The 11,676-nt window shown below is 45.4% G+C and overlaps 1 protein-coding gene across 1 annotated transcript in view; it reads left to right on the plus strand.

Annotated features, from left to right (window-relative positions):
- The first annotated feature begins 10,597 nt into the window (after window positions 1–10,597).
- npas2 (neuronal PAS domain protein 2) overlaps window positions 10,598–11,676 on the plus strand; it is a 221,125-nt gene continuing 220,046 nt past the window's right edge. Inside the window, exon 1 of the mRNA XM_084320101.1 lies at window positions 10,598–10,734. The gene's annotated coding sequence lies outside the window, so the exon portion shown is untranslated. The remainder of the gene's footprint in view (window positions 10,735–11,676) is intronic.

The raw sequence follows: 11,676 nt of genomic DNA on the forward strand, positions 1-11,676 counted from the left end.
GATAGTAAATCCCTTTTTATGACAAAAAAAATTCAGAAATCTGCATTTATTTCATATTTATACAAGTTTTAAACCCCATATTGCAGCGTGGGAAAACATGCACCAAGTCCTTGTGAAAAATAATCTGTCTTTATATTTACAAATGAATGACTAATTCGGTCAGAAATAGCTGAGACGCTAACGTAAGCACTGCTTATTGATTATTATATCCGCGGGGTTACAGTACACGTTCTCCCGGTACATTCTGAAGACACACCGCTGTCTGCTGAAGCACCATGGCTCTTCCGCACATTAGTGAGATCAGAGCAGCGCGAGGGGGTGGCACCTCGGCATCAAAGTGTTCAGCTCAGCAGCTGCAGAGAGGAAGGAGGAGGAGAGAGTCCTTCCAATCATGCTTGCTCGCTCTCCGGCTGGCTGCACATGCGTCGGAGGAAAGCATGTGACAGTCTCCGGCCTCCCCGACCAACAGTAGGGGGGAGTGCGCAACAACCAGGAAGGGGGTTGGGAATTGGCATCACGACTAACAGTGGGATGGGAGAAAATCGGAAAAAGGGAGGGGGGAAAAAGATAAAAAAATAATAATAATAATAAATAAATAAAATGATCAAACGGACCCAATTTCATGACATAATAATCAACACAGCCATCGTTGTACACAGAAACACAAAAAAATAGGCAAAAAACACAAAATAGTCGCTAAGGGGGCAGAAGAGTGAGTGTGTGCGGATGTGTGTGCTGTGAGTGCATTTGAAGGTTGTTACATAGTGTTATTGTCATTTAGCATTTTGATGGCCTGAGGATAGAAGCTTCTTCTGAGTCTCTCTGTGCTTGCCATGAGACTCCGGTATCGCTTGCCTGACCGCAGCAGTTCAAAGAGGCAGTTGTTTGCGTGGCTGGAGTCTTTGATAATTCTCTTAGCCTTACCCATGCACCGCTTGTTGTAAATGTCCTGGAGAGTGGGAAGCCCCCCTCCAATTGTGCGTTCGGCTGAACGGGCCACTCTCTGTAGTCTGCTACGGTCTTGTGCGGTGCTATTCCCAAACCAGGAGGTGATATTGCCAGTCAGGATGCTCTCTATTGTGCATGAGTAGAAGTAAGTTCTTAAGGATCTTCTGACTGACTTGGAACTTCCTTAGGCGCCTGAGGAAGTAGAGGCGTTGCCGTGCCTTCTTCACAACACTGTCAATGTGTGTGGTCCATGTCAAGTACTCGGATATGTGGACTCCGAGGTACTTGAAACTGTTCACTCTCTCAACCGGTGCCCCGTCGATGCTGAGGGGGCTGTAGTCCCTGACCCCTGACCTTCTGAAGTCCACAATCATCTCTTTTGTTTTGCTGACGTTCAGGGAGAGGCAGTTCTCCTGACACCACTGACACCACAGGAAGGCCAGTAACGTGGTAGGGGTGGAGCTGGACTCTCTAGCGGTGGTGGCGGAGAGGAGGAGCCTTGCTAAGCTCCATGCCATCAGGGAAAACCCCTCCCACCCACTATACACAGACTTGGCTGACAGGAGGAGCATGTTCAGTGCTAGACAGACACTCCCAAAATGTAGCACTGAACAGCACAGGAAGTCCTTCATTCCGACAGCCATCAGACTTTTCAATGCATCTCTGTGCCGATCACAACACCAGAGGGAGCTCCACAAATCATGTTAAACCCAGATTCGGCTCAAACAAGGGACTAAACACGTTTCGCAATTATGCCACATCAATGTGGAACGCCCTACCCAAAGCTGTAAAGGAATGTGAATCACTACCCACTTTCAAAACCACTCTCAAGGAACACCTACGGGAGACTGCAATTCGAAACTGGCCCCTGTAAATGTCCTAACCCAACCCCCTCCAATGTACAGTAATTTACCTAGTATGGTTTTGTCAATATTCCAATGTACAGTTTTGCTTGTTCGTACAGAGTCCCCCCCCCCCCCAACCCCCTCCAATGTAAATTACCTAGTATGGTTGTCAATATCCCAATGTACAGTTTTGCTTGTACAGTTGTACAGTGTCCCCACACCCAACCCCGCCCTACCCAAACCCCCAACCCCTCCCTACCCAACCCCCCCCCCCCCCCACACAACCCCACCCAACCTCCTTCAATGTACAGTTTCTACGTCAAATGTATATACTCCCTTTTCTGGACTCTGTTTGTATCACAAACAGTACTGTATTTGCAAATCTGGTATGTCATAAATGTATAGATGTAGCAGTACTGTCTATCTGTATGTCATGTATGTCATATATGTCCTGATGAATTGAAAATGGGGGACCCTGATGTAAACAAGACGAAAGTCGTTCTCTGGTCTGCATCCCCTTAACAATTGTGTGTATTGAGCTGTACTGTATTGTACCCATTCTGCAATCTGTTAATAAAGTTTTCAATCAATCAATCAATCAATCAAGCCTCACTGCATCACTGAGCAAGTTTCAAGTTTCTTTATTAGTTGTCATACAGAAATACAGAATACTTTTGTATGAAATGCTTCTTTCTGATTTGCTCCTGAGAGTGTGCTAGATAAAATATATAAGTATGAAATAAGTATAATAAGTATAAAATAGAAAGTCAAGTACATAAACAAGTGTAAACAAAACAAAAATGTTCAATATACATATATACAATATACAATGCAGAGTAGAGAAGGTAACTGAGTACAATTACAATACAATATACAGTACAATGCAGAAATGGATGCAGATGAGGTACAACTTAGCTTGTGGTGCCACCTTGTGGTGGTAAGGTGCAATGTGCAACGAGGTGCAATGAGGTATGAGTTTTAGTGCAATCTCTTTGCCAATAAATATAAAGTGTGTTAAAGTGTCTAAAGTTTGTAAAGTGGGTGCTACAGTGAGTTGTTTATTTAAAGTGAGTGTGTACGTGTGGATGTGTGTGCTGTGAGTGTATTTGATGGTTTGTTACATAGTGTTATTGTCATATTTACATTTACATTTAGTCATTTAGCTGACGCTTTTATCCAAAGCGACTTACAAGTTCTGTACGACGTCATCAGGAAGGGCACAACTCTATCAGCTGAGTAACAATGTTCATCAAAGTGTTGAGTGCTACAGTGTAGGTTAGTTTATTAGGACAAGTGCATGACAGTAAGGTTAGTTAGGGTTAGATATTTTAATTTAATTCAGATAATGGTTGAAGAAGTGCGTCTTTAGTCGACGGCGAAAGATTGGACGGGTTTCGGCTGTCCTAACTGGGGTGGGTAGTTCATTCCACCATTGTGGGGCAAGGACTGAGAATAGGCGACTTCTCTTTGATAACCCTCCCGGAGCTTGGATAGGAGTAGGTCTGAGGCGGCCAGAAGATGCAGCGCGTAGGGGTCTTGAGGGTGTGTAGTTAGAGACCATTGACCGGAGGTAGGCGGGAGCGGTTCCCTTTGCCGCACGGTGTGCTAGGTCAAGGGCCTTGAAGCGGATTCGTGCAGCAATGGGGAGCCAGTGCAGGTCCTTAAGAAGTGGGGTGACATGGGCCGACTTCGGTAGGTTTGAGATCATGCGGGCCGCTGCGTTCTGAATGAGTTGAAGAGGCTTAGTGGCTGTGGCCGGGAGGCCAGCGAGCAGTGCGTTGCAGTAGTCGAGGCGGGAGAAGACTGTTGATTGGACGAGGAGTTGGGTGGCTTCTTTTGTCAGGAAGCGGCGGATCCTTCTGACGTTGCTCAGGAGGAATCTGCAGGTTCTGGTTGTCGCTGCGATGTGAGCAGAGAAATTCAACTGGTCGTCGAGGACAACACCAAGGTTCTTGGCGGTCGGGGACGCGGTCACAGCTGCATTCTCGACTGTGATGGAAAGGTCGGTCAGGGGGGAGGATTTGGCCAGCAGGTGGAGCAATTCTGTTTTGCTTAGGTTCAGTTTGAGGTGGTTGGTCATCATCCAGGCGGAGATGTCGGACAGACAGGCCGAGATCCGCTCAGAGACGTGGATATCTGAGGGAGGGAAGGAGAGGAAGAGTTGAGTATCGTCGGCATAACAATGATAGGAGAAGCCATGAGACGTGATAATGTTACCCAGTGATTTAGTGTAGAGGGAGAAGAGAAGGAGTCCTAGAACCGAGCCCTGGGGGACACCCGTCCGCAGGGGGCGGGTGGCCGACAGGGTCCCTCTCCATGACACTTGGTAGGAGCGGTCATTGAGGTATGATGTCAGCCATGTCAGCGCAGAGCCAGCCATATATTATATTATTGAGCATCAAATCAAACAACATTTATTTGTAAGGCCCGACAACACACGTTAATGTTTTATTTTATTTATTTTGCCATAGTTTTGTCTCTCCTAACCATGTAAAGCGTCTTTGAGCACCTGGAAAAGCGCTATATAAGATAGATGTATTATTATTATTAATGTCCCCATGGGCCGGACACGTCTTCTTTAAACAAGTGTTTATTATTAAGAGACAGATAGTCCTAACAGTGTTTATTATTAAGAGTCCTAACAGTGTTTATTATTAATTAACGTCATAAACGAACTACCAGCCTCCACACTGATGTACAGTGACTGACGTTAAAAACGCGAAATAACATATAACGTTACAATGTACAGTTTCTAGTTACAGTAGTGACGCGTGAATATAATAATATAATAATTTAGGACCTGCTCAGAGGTCATCAATCGGCACACATGCGATGCATGCATGCAATTCGTATCTGCGATTAACCCATCCCGTCGTCCTTCCCCCCCAAGGGCAGCCGGGAGCAGACAGGCGTCAACGTGAGCCGCGCCAGGGGACCAATCCAAGTGCTCCTGTCCGTCTTCGTCAAGGACGCCACAGCGTTAGCGATCTATTGTTGTGCATGTTTTTCCATTGGGTTTATCTTATCGGGGGGGGGAAACCCTTGCGAGCACGGGGAGAACATGCAAACTCCACACAGAAAGGCCTGGGAGATACCCCACCTGGGTAACTGGCATCATGGAAACCTGGTCCCCAAGCGGGAATCGAACCCTGGACCTTCTTGCTGTGAGGCGACAGTGTTAACCACTACACCACCGTGCTACCAGCCTCCACACTGATGTACAGTGACTGATGTTAAAAACGCGAAATAACATATAACGTTACAATGTACAGTTTCTAGTTACAGTAGTGATGCGTGAATCGAGATAGTCCTAACAGTGTTTATTATTAAGAGTCAGATAGTCCTAACAGTGTTTATTAGTAAGAGTCAGATAGTCCTAACAGTGTTTATTATTAAGAGTCAGATAGTCCTAACAGTGTTTATTATTAACAGTCCTAACAGTGTTTATTATTAATTAACGTCATAAACGAACTACCAGATTTATTTTGCACCAGGGAACTTGAAGGTTCCTGCCGCGCTTGTGGCAAAAGGGGGCGGGCTAGCGGCGTGGGGTCGTGGCCAATCAGAGAAAAGCTGAACACAAGTTGGTTGCCTTTAATATTCACGCAGACGGGACAGGCGTTAGACAGCTCACGTGATTGTGATGGGCGGACATAGCAATAGATACAAGTGGTAAGCATATATGTGAATAGAATAGATATATGTAGTAAGCATATTATGTGAATAGAATAGAAGTAATTAACCCAGCAATGAAACCACGTTGACAGACCACGACAGAAGACGGTAAGAAGCTGATCCATGGCCTCGGTGGTGCACATAGAACAGTCACTGCAATCTTGGCCAAGACCCCAAGACATCCACCACCTTGGTCAGCATCCTGATGGCCTGGGGATAGAAGCTCCTTCTGAGTCTCTCTGTGCTTGCCATGAGACTCCGGTATCGCTTGCCTGACCGCAGCAGTTCAAAGAGGCAGTTGTTTTGGTGGCTCGAGTCTCTAATTATTCTCTTAGCCTTACCCATGCAACGCTTGTTGTAAATGTCTTGGAGAGTGGGAAGCCCACCTCCAATTGTGCGTTCGGCTGAATGGGCCACTCTCTGTAGTCTGCTACGGTCTTGTGCGGTGCTATTCCCAAACCAGGAGGTGATATTGCCAGTCAGGATGCTCTTTATTGTGCACAAGTAGAAGTTCTTAAGGATCTTCTGACTCACGTTGAACTTCCTTAGGCGCCTGAGGAAGTAGAGGCGTTGTCTTGCCTTTTTGACTACACTGTCAATGTGTGTGGTCCATGTCAAGTCCTCGGATATGTGGACTCTGAGGTACTTAAAACTGTTCACTCTCTCGACCGGTGCCCCATCTATGCTGAGGGGGCTGTAGTCCCTGACCCCCGACCTCCTAAAGTCCACAATCATCTCTTTTGTTTTGCTGACATTCAGGGAGAGGCTGTTCTCCTGACACCATCCCGCCAGAACCTCTACCTCTTCCAGGTAGGCTCTCTCATCGTTTGCAGAGATCAGGCCCACCACTACTGTCGTCAGCAAATTTGATGATTGTGTTGTTGTTCCGCTGTGCCACACAGTCGTGTGTGTACAGCGAGTAGAGGAGGGGACTCAGAACACAGCCCTGGGGGGCCCCTATGTTGAGGGTGATGGATGAGGAGGTGCAGTTGCCTGCTCTCACCACCTGGGGTCTGCCCGTCAGGAAGTCCAAGACCCACTGGCAGAGGTCATAGTTCAAGCCCAGGTCCCTGAGCTTGGCTATGAGTTTGGAGGGAACTATGGTATTGTGGTATTGAATGCTGAGCTGTAGTCGATGAATAGCATTCTCACATAGTTCCCCTGTCTCTTGTCCAGGTGTGATGCTGCTGTGTGCAGCACATGGGCTATGGCGTCCTCTGTGGACCTGTTGGGGCGATATGCAAATTGCAGGGGGTCCAAGTTGATGGGGAGGGAGGAACAGATGTAGCCCTTCACTAGCTTCTCAAAGCACTTCATGGCTATGGAGGTGAGGGCTACAGGGCGGTAGTCGTTAAGGCAAGCTGGTGTGGATTTTTTGGGTACAGGGATAATGGTGGACTTCTTCAGACAGGTGGGGATGACAGCCTGTTCTAAGGACAGGTTAAATATGTCATTGAATACCGGGGCCAATTGGTCAGCGCAGACTTTTAGGACGCGGCCAGGGATACCGTCCTGTCCTGCTGCCTTCCTGAAATTCACTTTCTTAAAGGTCCTCCTCACCTCATGTTCTGTTATCCTGAACACTGAGGGCAGAATCCACAAAGGCTTTGCGTTGCTTTTTCCGAAGCAGAGCCGGTGCATCTCGCTCTCAAATGAGTGAATCGAGGTTGCTCATGCGTAACGTCGGCTTTGCGTCCGTGCAATTGGCTTATATTTAAATGAGGTAACATGGGCGGAACATTTCCCCTTTCTATGTAAATGAGCCTCTAAACAGGTGATCATGGCAATCGTACTCATTATTTAAATATCGTTATGCCTTGGCGTTATGCTCGTATATAAACAGAATCTAACTTGGTTGAGAAATATAAAGCAGAGTGCCAATAGCCTTCGCAACGCGTGATTTAAAAATAAGGCTAAGCGGGTGGCTAAGTGGCGCAGTGGGCAAGGCGCTCGCCACTAACGCAGGATATGCTGGGTTCGAGCCCAGCTCTCGGCGTTGCTTCCGGCTTGGCTGGTCGTTCATACTAATACAATTGGCAGTATTAGGGGGTGGGAAAGCCGGTGGGTGGGGATCGGACGTTGTGGACAGCGACTCCTACAGGTCGGTTGGTGCGCCTGTACAGCAGAATCAGGAAGCAACGGGGGCAGCGTGAGCCTCCCACGCGTTACTCCTCGCCGCTGAGAGATCGCGCTGTACAGGTGAAAAGATGCGACAGATGCCTCCTCGTGTACCGGCGACAGCGACTCCTACAGTTCGGTCGGGGCGCCTGCACAGCGAGGGAAGGATCTGGAGGGAGGTAGTGTGACCTTCCACACGTTATTATTATAGAAAAAAATATTAAAGTAATGCAATGTCATGATTATTATTATTCTGAAGTTATTATTATTATTATTATTAAATTAAAAAATAATTAATAATGAATTAATAAGAACTCCTCTCCTTCACTATAATCTAATTATGAAATCAGATATAGACCAGGGCTTTACAACTTAATAATGAGATTGGATAGAAACTAAATTAAATGTATACCAATATAATTAGAGCACTATATTCTTTCATTGTATATGGTATACATTTAATTTAGTTTCTATCCCATTTAATATATATGCAATCTCTTTATTAAGTTGTAAAGCCCTGGCCTATATCTGATTTCATAATTGAAGCCTGATTTCTTTCCCTCGCTTATTTAGCTAGCGGCCACAGTTTGTTCCTGCATCCTCCTTGGTCTCCTGTGTCAGTTCTTTCAAAACATTTTGATCTTCCCTTTCCTTCGGCATGCATGGCTGATGTTCTGGCTTCTGGGATGTTCCTATAGGTCCTTCTGTGGCTTTGTGACAGACAGTGACAGGAACTGTGACGCTAGAGCGGGACCCAGTCTAGAACCAGTTGGTCTGTGATGTCGGGTGAGATCTGACTGAACCGGTTCTCCCCATGCTTGTTCATGGACCCCTGAGACTCGTATAGATTCCAATTTCCACCTCGTTGCATCTGTCACGGTCACAGTCCACGGAGCACGTTGGTTTCCTTCTCCGTGACTCCAACTTCGCTCTGTAATAATAATAATAATAATACATAATTTGTACAAGTAATGTAGACATACAATTATAATAGACAGAATAAAAGCAATAATTATAAAAATGCTAAAAACAATGCAGATAATAACAACACAAATATTGACTGATGTCCTTTAGACAGGACTTATGTGTTATATACTTAATATTTAATTGTTGTCTCAAGTGATTGCAGTCTGAGACTATTGCGACTTCTCAGTTCTCTTCTCTCTCCGTAAATCAGCAGAGCCAGAGGTGCAACAGGTTGTAGCCGGCGCGTGAACCGGACATTAGGGTAGGCTATATAGCGCGGAGCGCACAACATTTTTCCTTTTTTGTCAATACACAGTGCAAATTAAGTGTTCAAATGAAGGCATCCAATAAGAGATTAACCATTGTCTTACCTTAATGCAGCAAAATGCGACGTTTAGTATTTCTTGGCATCAATGATCTTTTCTGCTTTAACTTTGTCTGTGAGATCACTTTCAATGTGAAGCAGACTGGCGCATTGTTGTTCTTTTGGATGTGATGTGCCTCACAAGTTGCAGTGCTGACAGCAATGAAGGGAACGTCTTTCGTAATTTAGATCTCATCATGCTTTGAAAACAATGTACATACAGTTTCCACGATTTGATGAACTCGGACTCTCATCATGTCCTCTTGACTTAGAGCAAGCCCTTGTTTGCCAAGATAACATAACATATAGCCTCAGGTGATCCGTAGTTATGCCCAGGGCCAGCCCGGTGCAGCTTCTAAATTACTTTGTTTATATGCCTTGGGAAAATACCGTATATCCATTTTGCTTTTTGAAATTTGACTCAAAATAGTGCGCTGGTGTTTGCTACAAAGCAATCGGCGGGCGGAGATTCGGAACACAGATGTTTGCTTTACTCGGCCTGCGGGATCAGGATGATCATGTGAATGATGTGATTGGCTACATTATTTAAACTGAGCCTATGCGTGATTGGTTACTGCCTGTACCTGGAAGCGTCTATTCGAAGCCCAAACAACTCGTGCTTCCGCGTTTGAGTTTTGCGCTCTGATTGGCCACTGACCTACGCTATTACGCCCCCCTTATCTACGCCATTCTCTGTTTCACCTAACACTATTGCTCCGTGATCATATAGCCATTCATCTCTAAAGCTAACCACTATTTGTAAAAGCCACAACCACGTTACCATATTTGTAATAATGTAAATCACGACAATGGACACGACAATGAGAATGCTGGCTACCAAGCTAAGATAAGCTACGTTAGCTAACTTAGCTACTAACGTTATATACACAATATGTACAACGACACAATGATTTACATTATTACAATAACGTGGTTGTGGCTTTTACAAATAGTGGTTAGCTTTAGAGATGAATGGCTATGATCACGGAGCAATAGTGTTAGGTGAAACAGAGAATGGGTAGATAAGGGGGGCGTAATAGCATAGGTCAGTGGCCAATCAGAGCGCAAAACTCGAACGCGGAAGCACGAGTTGTTTGGGCTTCGAATAACCGCTACCTGGAATGTTAAACGCTGCCACCTAGCCGACTGACACCTTCGTCGTTGACACCTCGGCCAGCGGGCTGCAGCACAAGACACACACAATAGCCAGCAGCCTGCGCACATATTATATATACATTTCAAAATTCACAGCATAATATTTTGGGTAGGCATAGCCCCCCTGGCCTAATAGACCCGCTGCCTATGGTTGTACTGATTGTAATTCTGTGTCTGGATGAGTGTCTGGATGTGCTGCCTCATGACATCATGGTCGTGGTTTTGGAGTTTCTGGAAAACATCTGAGGCTCCAAACACGAATCCACTTGATCGAGATAAAACTCCCATCTCAAACTTGCCGGTCCAGAGATTGCTTAGCAGTTAGCATAGATAGGAGTGTATTTAAATGCCGCGAATATATGGCTCTAAAATGCCTAATGACTTAGTTTTTGCACAGGACATTTATACGGCTTGGGCAACTCCTTCAAATCCTTTTATGGTGCGACGAATGACGTCATACACGGGAGGCGTGTGGTTGGAAAATAAGCATGACACAGAAATCTCGTCATTCCCTGCCCGGTGAGACGGAGGTGGCAGCTGCATAATATGAAGCATGACAACTTTTTCGGGGGGTTAAGGAGCATAACTTAGTATTTGTTTCTTTCTCTTCTGAAATACCTATTGGATTTATTGGATCCCCGTTCCTTCGTTGCTGTGAATACGGTAGGCTTTTGTGTCACTGGCTCTCATAAGCAGGTTTAGCCTTGAGCCATTCTGTGTCTGTTACATAGTCCAAATTTTAGAAAATAAGCAAACGTACGTGCAGATCTGAGAGAGAGAAAGTAATCTGTCATAGGAGCGCTTGACAGCTACTCGTGGAATTGAAGAGGCCAGTCTGCTACGCGCGTCAGAGAGTTTGTAGCTGACGGCAAAAATAGGTTAGAGGAGGCGTGTGCCTTTTCAAGTTTGGCAACGTTACACAAGAAAAAAGGCATTTTCTATGAAGGTCGTCGTAACTGGAGCAATCCTTTCAGAAGAAGCCCACCCCTACTTCCTCTCAGTGTGTACTTGGGTTTTGTGAACTTCTGTTTTTTTTTCTTCTGTTATTATACGTTTACATGTGGTTACATGTTTTTAGTCCTGCTGTCACTAGAGAACCCATGTGACAATACTGCAGGACCATACGATGTAGCTAATGTACTATTGGACAATTTATTCTCTTGAAGTGTGTGTGAGAACAGTACAATGAATGAAAGCCACACCTGCAATAGTGGCCCGTGTGTGGCAATTATACTTAATGAAGGCCACCTTGCTATTAAATATTGGGTAGTTTGGGAAATGTTCTGTGTGTGTGTGTGTGTGTGTGTGTGAGAGAGAGAGAGAGAGAGAGAGAGAGAGAGAGAGAGAGAGAGAGAGAGAGAGAGAGGAGAGAGAGAGAGAGAGAGAGAGAGAGAGAGAGAGAGAGAGAGAGAGAGAGAGAAAGAGAGCGAGAGAAAGAGAGCGAGAGAGAGAGAGAGAGAGAGAGAGAGACAGAGATGATAAATCAGTTGCTATAATACAGCAATAAACCCCCGTTTTATTAGGTAAGGCCTGCAATATTAAGGGAATGTTGTGAGAATCTTTTAGTCTAGTTATAAATTTAGCAAAAACAGTTTTTTCTTCTAC

The sequence above is a fragment of the Notolepis coatsorum genome (assembly GCF_963971535.1).
Source record: "Notolepis coatsorum genome assembly, chromosome: 8".
NCBI classification, from domain to species: domain Eukaryota; kingdom Metazoa; phylum Chordata; class Actinopteri; order Aulopiformes; family Paralepididae; genus Notolepis; species Notolepis coatsorum.